A 5,914-nucleotide genomic window follows, 5' to 3' on the forward strand; every position below is an offset into this window, starting at 1 on the left:
TCACAGCTCACAACAACCTCCAACTCCTGGGCTCAAATGAGTCTCCTGCCTCAGCCTCCCAAGTAGCTGGGACCACAGGTGCCCGCCACAACGCCTGGCTATGGTTGCAGCCGTTATTGTTGTTTGGCGGGCCCGGGCTGGATTTGAATCCGCCACCTTAGGTGTATGTGGCTGGCGCCTTAGCCACTTGAGCCACAGGTGCCGAGCCTGTCCATGTATTCCTAAAAGGGAAATTATCTCTGTAAAAAGTGTATATATGCACTAAAATTTTTTTTTGAATAATGCCAAAGCATACAGAAGGTTATCACAATTTACAACTCCTACTAATGGTAGGCTAGTTAAATCTTAAAACTAAATTTTTTCACTTATTTATTATAATATTGTTATAATTTATTTCCATAGTTTCAAAAGAAGTTAAATATCTTTGCTTCTTGAAAGTACAGAGTAAATGTGATGACATTTTAACTTAAAATATTTTCAGCACTTTTTAAACCTAGATACTTACTTTATTTTATTTTATTTTTTTGTAGTTTTTGGCCAGGGCTGGGTTTGAACCTGCCACCTCTGGCTTATGGTACTGGCGCCCTACCCCTTTGAGCCACAGGCGCTGCCCTAGATACTTATTTTAGAATGCAGTTGTGTAACTCTTTGCTATGGATTAATAACTTTCCAAATTTTGAAAAGTAATCACAAGTCAGGATACACAGCAATCATGTACCATACCCACCAGCTGCAGGAAGAAAAGACTTCCTGATTTCTCTGTCTCTTCCCTCTCTCCTTCTCCTTTTGAAATATGATTGGAGATCTGGATTGGAAAGAAAATATTCTTAAAGTTATTTGGGCACTTTCTAATTTTCCCAGCCTTTTTCTAACTTTATATGAGTTTATTACCTCTACTTCTAGCCACTACTCATCTGGTCTGTGAAAATAGCTAAACCACAAATTAATCTATGTGTAAAATCAGAACATTTATGTTTCTCTTTTATGTGCTATTGAAGTTACTGTGTTTACAATATGTACTTTCAGTAATCAGAAGTTTTGTTTCTATCTAGTTAAAAGTAGCCTGTGATTCTTACGTATGTGTTGATCTGTATTTTAATATATTTATTTAAAATTTTCTGTTATAAATATATTGTTTCATCAAGTCTTTGTACTCAGATTTTGCTTGAATTATGAATGGTGTTGAACTCATGCACTGCTGGTGGGACTGTAAACTAGTACAACCTTTATGGAAAGAAGTATGGAGACTCCTCAAAGAACTGAAAGTAGACTTTCCGTTTGATCCTGCAATTCCATTACTAGATATCTACCCAAAAGAAAATAAGCCATTTTACCATAAGGACATTTGCATGCAAATGTTTATAGTAGCTTAATTCACAATTGCAAAGATGGGGAAACAACTCAAGTGCCCATCAACTCATGAATGTATTAAGAAACTGTGGCATGGCTTGTCGAGGTGGCTCATGCCTATAATCCTAGCTCCTGGGAGGCGGAGTGGGGTAGATTGCTTGAGCTCTTGAGTTCGAGACCAACCTGAGCAAAAGCAAGACCTCATCTCTATTAAAAACAGAATAACTGAGGCAAGAGGATTGCTTGAGTCCAAGAGTTGGAGGTTGCTGTGAACTATGATGTCACGGAACTCTACCTAGGGCAACAGCTTGAGACTCTGTCTCCAAAAAAAAAAAAAAAAAAGGCAAAAAACTGTGGCCTATGTATAACATGGAATACTTTTCAGCCATAAAAAAAGATGAAGACTTTGTATCTTTCATATTTACCCGTAAGGATTTGGAGAACATTCTCCTAATTAAAGTATCACATGACTGGAAAATCAAGCATTCCATGTACTGGATACTAAATTTGAAACTAGTATATTAACTACAGGTCCGCATGAAAGAAAAACTCAATTAAATTCAAGAGGCAGGTGAGGAAGGTGTTTAGTAAGTTTCCACCTGACAGGTACCATGTAGGGGTATATGGACACTTCCTGGGTGAAGGATTCAACTACAACTGGGATTTAACCTTACCAATGCAACAATGTAACCGAATCATATTCTCTCATATTAATAGCATTAATATGAAATTTTAAAAATTAATGGTGTTGAAAAAAGATAAGGGCAAGAGTAAAGAAGAGACAAATTGACAGAAAGAAACCCAGACAATTTAAAATCATTTTTCATTTTACCCACTTACATAGAAAGCTAAACACTTTTATCTGACATTTCCCTGGAAGATGTAACTGTTATCTAGGCCAATGTCTTCTATTTTTGGCTGGGGCTGGGTTTGAACCCGCCACCTGCCATATATGGGGCCTACCCCCTACCCTTTTGAGCCACAGGTGCTGCCCTAGGCCCATGTTTTAATCAGTGCCTCATATCTAAAACAGAATGAAGACTTTAAGTTAATATTGGACTTATTCAGAGAAAATGTGGTGGATTATTTTTTTGAATTATTTTTAATTGCTTTGGTCCCCTCACCCTCCACTTTGAATTTGACACTTTGGGCTTGACATATAATACAAAAGTATGATTTGTTTTCTTATTTCCTTTTTATTACATTTTTTAGTGACTATTTTTATTTATTAATTTGTTTTTTCTTTAAGTTTTCTTTTTTTTTGTTTGGAGAGAGTCTCAAGCTGTTGCCCTAGGTAGAGTGCTGTGGCATCACAGCTCACAGCAACCTCAAACTCTTGGGTTTAAGCAATTCCCTTGCCTCAGCCTCCCAAGTAGTTGGGACTATAGGTGCCTGCCCCAATGCCCAACTATTTTTTATTGCAGTTGTCGTCGTTTAGCTGGCTGGGCCAGTTTTGAACCTGCCAGCCCTGGTGTATGTGGCTGGTGCCATAACCACTGTGCTATGGGCGCCATAACCTTCTTTATGATTTTTAAAATTTTTCTTACAGATTAAAATTTCTCTTCTCAACATTAATTTCATTGTACTTTGTTCATATCAGAAGAAACCTTTTTAATTTAGAGTTTCAGCTTGCCTTTGAAAGAAAAAGTGATAATTCTATAGGTTGTTTAAAAGATAAGCTTTCTGGCCTGGCACCGTGGCTCATGCTTGTAATCCTAGCACTCTGGGAGGCTGAGGTGGGTGCATTGCCTGAGGTCATAGGTCCAAGACCAGCCTGAGCAAAAGCAAGACCCTGTCTCTAAAAATATCTAGGTGTTGTGGTGGGTACCTATAGTTCTAGCCACTTGGGAAGCTGAGGCATGAGAATTGCTTAAGCCCAAGAGTTTGAGGTTACTATGAGTTATGACACCATGGCACTATATCGAGGGCCACAAAGTGAGACTGTCTCAAAAAAAAAAAAAATAGCTCTCCATAAGGGTAAGGAATTTCTGCTAAGTTGGATTTTTTTTTTTCTTTTTAGTTTAGAATGCATTCTCTTCTTTTGTGCTGACAAATAGCTGTTTCTGAAGTTGGCAAGGAAAACTTCCTCTTGGGACTTGGATAGAAATGTTGTGGCAGGTATCTGATTAAACTGCTTAGAGAACTCTCTGAAAGTTGCTTATTTGTCTGGAAAGAGTCAGAAGCCCCAACCTGCTTTTTCCCCTGAGGACTATAGCTATACACTTTTATGGGAACAACTATGAAAGATTCTGTCAAGACAGTGTGAAATAGAACAATACCAAGGCATACATTTAAATTTGGTACTCCAAAGCAAAATTTCAGACATAATAAAGAAGGGTTCTTTATGGTAAAGATAGGCTTCAGCAATGCTTATATCCACCTTCTTGGGGGAGAGAGAGAGATGGGAAAGAAAAGGGAGCTTTTCCTTTTCTTCTTTTCTATTTGTTCTAAACAGTCCACAACTAAACCTGACTGCTTTATGAGAGCCTCTATGCAAGAAAAGGAAGGAGGATCAAGAGTTGGTGGTACAGATTCCCTCTTATTATAAAAGAAAATGGTAGGTTTTTGTATACTAACTTAACTTAAAAATGGTAGGTTTTGCGTACTAATTTAATATTGTTTTAAAGTATTACATATATAAAGCACACTGGAATTATTTTGAATCAAATTAAGCGAAGAGGGGAAAAGAGGCAGTAGCTAAAAATAATTGTGAGGAGGATAAAGAAAAAGTGGTAATGGAAAAGAAAAGCTATAATAGTAAAACAAGATAAGAAAGGTAAGAGAAAAGATGAAAGCAGAGAAGTTAAGGAAAAGAACTATTGCTATTTTTTCCATTTCTGCCAGCTCCATTCGTTTCTGTCAACTTTTGGGCCACCTCAAAGGCCCTCACATTAATTTGTGTGGCTGCTGAGCAAGGTAATCAACAACTCATTGTCTCAGTTTCTTATTTCTACAGTTAGTAAACCAGTAGTTACCCCATAGGGTTATTGTGTAGATTAAATAAGCAATATATGATATGATTGCAATACTGACTGCTCAGTTGAGTTCCTGGTGCATGGTTAAGTGCTCAGTAAATGTTATCTATTATTTTCATACTTACCATTGTTGTCATTAATGCCTTCTTTATTCATGTATTCAGCAAAAGTTTATTGAATACTTGTATTAGATTAGAACCTGTTGATTAAATAAGACAAAGTCCCTGTCCTCAAGAAGCTTTAATTCTTGTGAACCAGGCAAATAAATAAGCAAAACAGGAAATAATTAGAGATTGTGCTAAGTGCTACAACGCCACAATGCCTGACTGTTTTGTTGTTGTTGTTGTATTTGTTGTTGTTGTTTAGTAGGCCTGGGCTGGGTTTGAACTCGCCAGCCCCAGTGTATATGGCCAGCACCCTAACCACTGAGTTATGGGCACTGAGCCTTTTTTTTTTTTTTGAGACAGTCTCACTTTGTCACCCTTAGTGGAGTGCCGTGGCATCAGGCGCCTGCCACAATGCCTGGATATTTTTAGAGATGGGGACTCTTGCCCTTTCTCAGGTTGATCTTGAACTCCTGAGCTCAAGCAATCCATCCACCTCAACCTCCCAGCAGGCTGAGATTACAGGTGTGAGCCACCATGCCTGGGTCATTTGTAAACTTTCTTAAATTCAAACAGTTATTATTGGTTTATCCTAGGGTGCTAGGATGACAGGTGTGAGCTATGGTGCCCAGCCTGATCAGTGACTTTCAACCCTCTGGTCTCCTTGTCTTTCCTTTTGACGTGTCTAGGAAATCTTCAATCCAGGATCAGTCTTACCCAGAGCTTTTTATCAGCCTCAGCACCATTGACAGTTTGGATCAGCTTGCTGTGGAGTGCCATCATTGGCACTGTAGGCTGTTTAGCAGCATCGTGGCTTCTATCCACTAGATGCCCCCTTCCTGCAGGCTGTGACAACAAAAATTATCTCTAGACATTGCCAAATATCCCAAGAAGACAGAATTGCCCACCATGACCCTCCTGTGTTGAGAACCATTAGATTAACTTTATGCTTTATTTTCCCTTTCATCCATGTGCCTGGTGAAAAATCATATAGTTAGTTCATTGTCATCATAAAGGCCTATTTCTTTTTTTTTTTTTTTGCAGTTTTTGGCCAGGGCTGGGCCAGCCCCTACTCCTTTAAGCCACAGCGCCACCCAATAAAGGCCTATTTTCTGATTTCAACTAGGTCCTTAATTTTGCCTGGCAGTCCTTTAATGTTTTCCTAGTCAATTTTCTCTTCCATATTTCCCCAGGGCTCTTTCAGACCTCCTTCATTCTCCCCAAATTTCCCATCTCATTACCTTCTTCTCAGGAGATGACCTTGTCTTCCTTTTCTTCAAAGAAAAAAGAAAATAAAAGCTATTATATTTTTTCTTTCTCAACTTTGTGATGTCAACCATGAACTTACCTGAATTTGAATTCTGGCTCTAGCATATAACGAATTTTATGACCTTTCTTAAGTTAGCCTTTAAGTCTCACTTTCTTGGCTCGGCGCCTGTGGCTCACGTGGCTAAGGCGCCAGCCACATACACCTAAGGTGGCGGG

General features: G+C 38.6%; 1 protein-coding gene across 1 annotated transcript in view; it reads left to right on the forward strand.

The window, feature by feature from the left end:
- The window catches only part of JMJD1C (jumonji domain containing 1C), a 360,771-nt gene that overhangs the window by 18,493 nt on the left and 336,364 nt on the right, over nt 1-5,914 (forward strand). The window lies entirely within an intron of this gene.

This window comes from Otolemur garnettii, unplaced genomic scaffold (genome assembly GCF_000181295.1).
Source record: "Otolemur garnettii isolate 467f Iridium unplaced genomic scaffold, OtoGar3 scaffold00008, whole genome shotgun sequence".
NCBI classification, from domain to species: domain Eukaryota; kingdom Metazoa; phylum Chordata; class Mammalia; order Primates; family Galagidae; genus Otolemur; species Otolemur garnettii.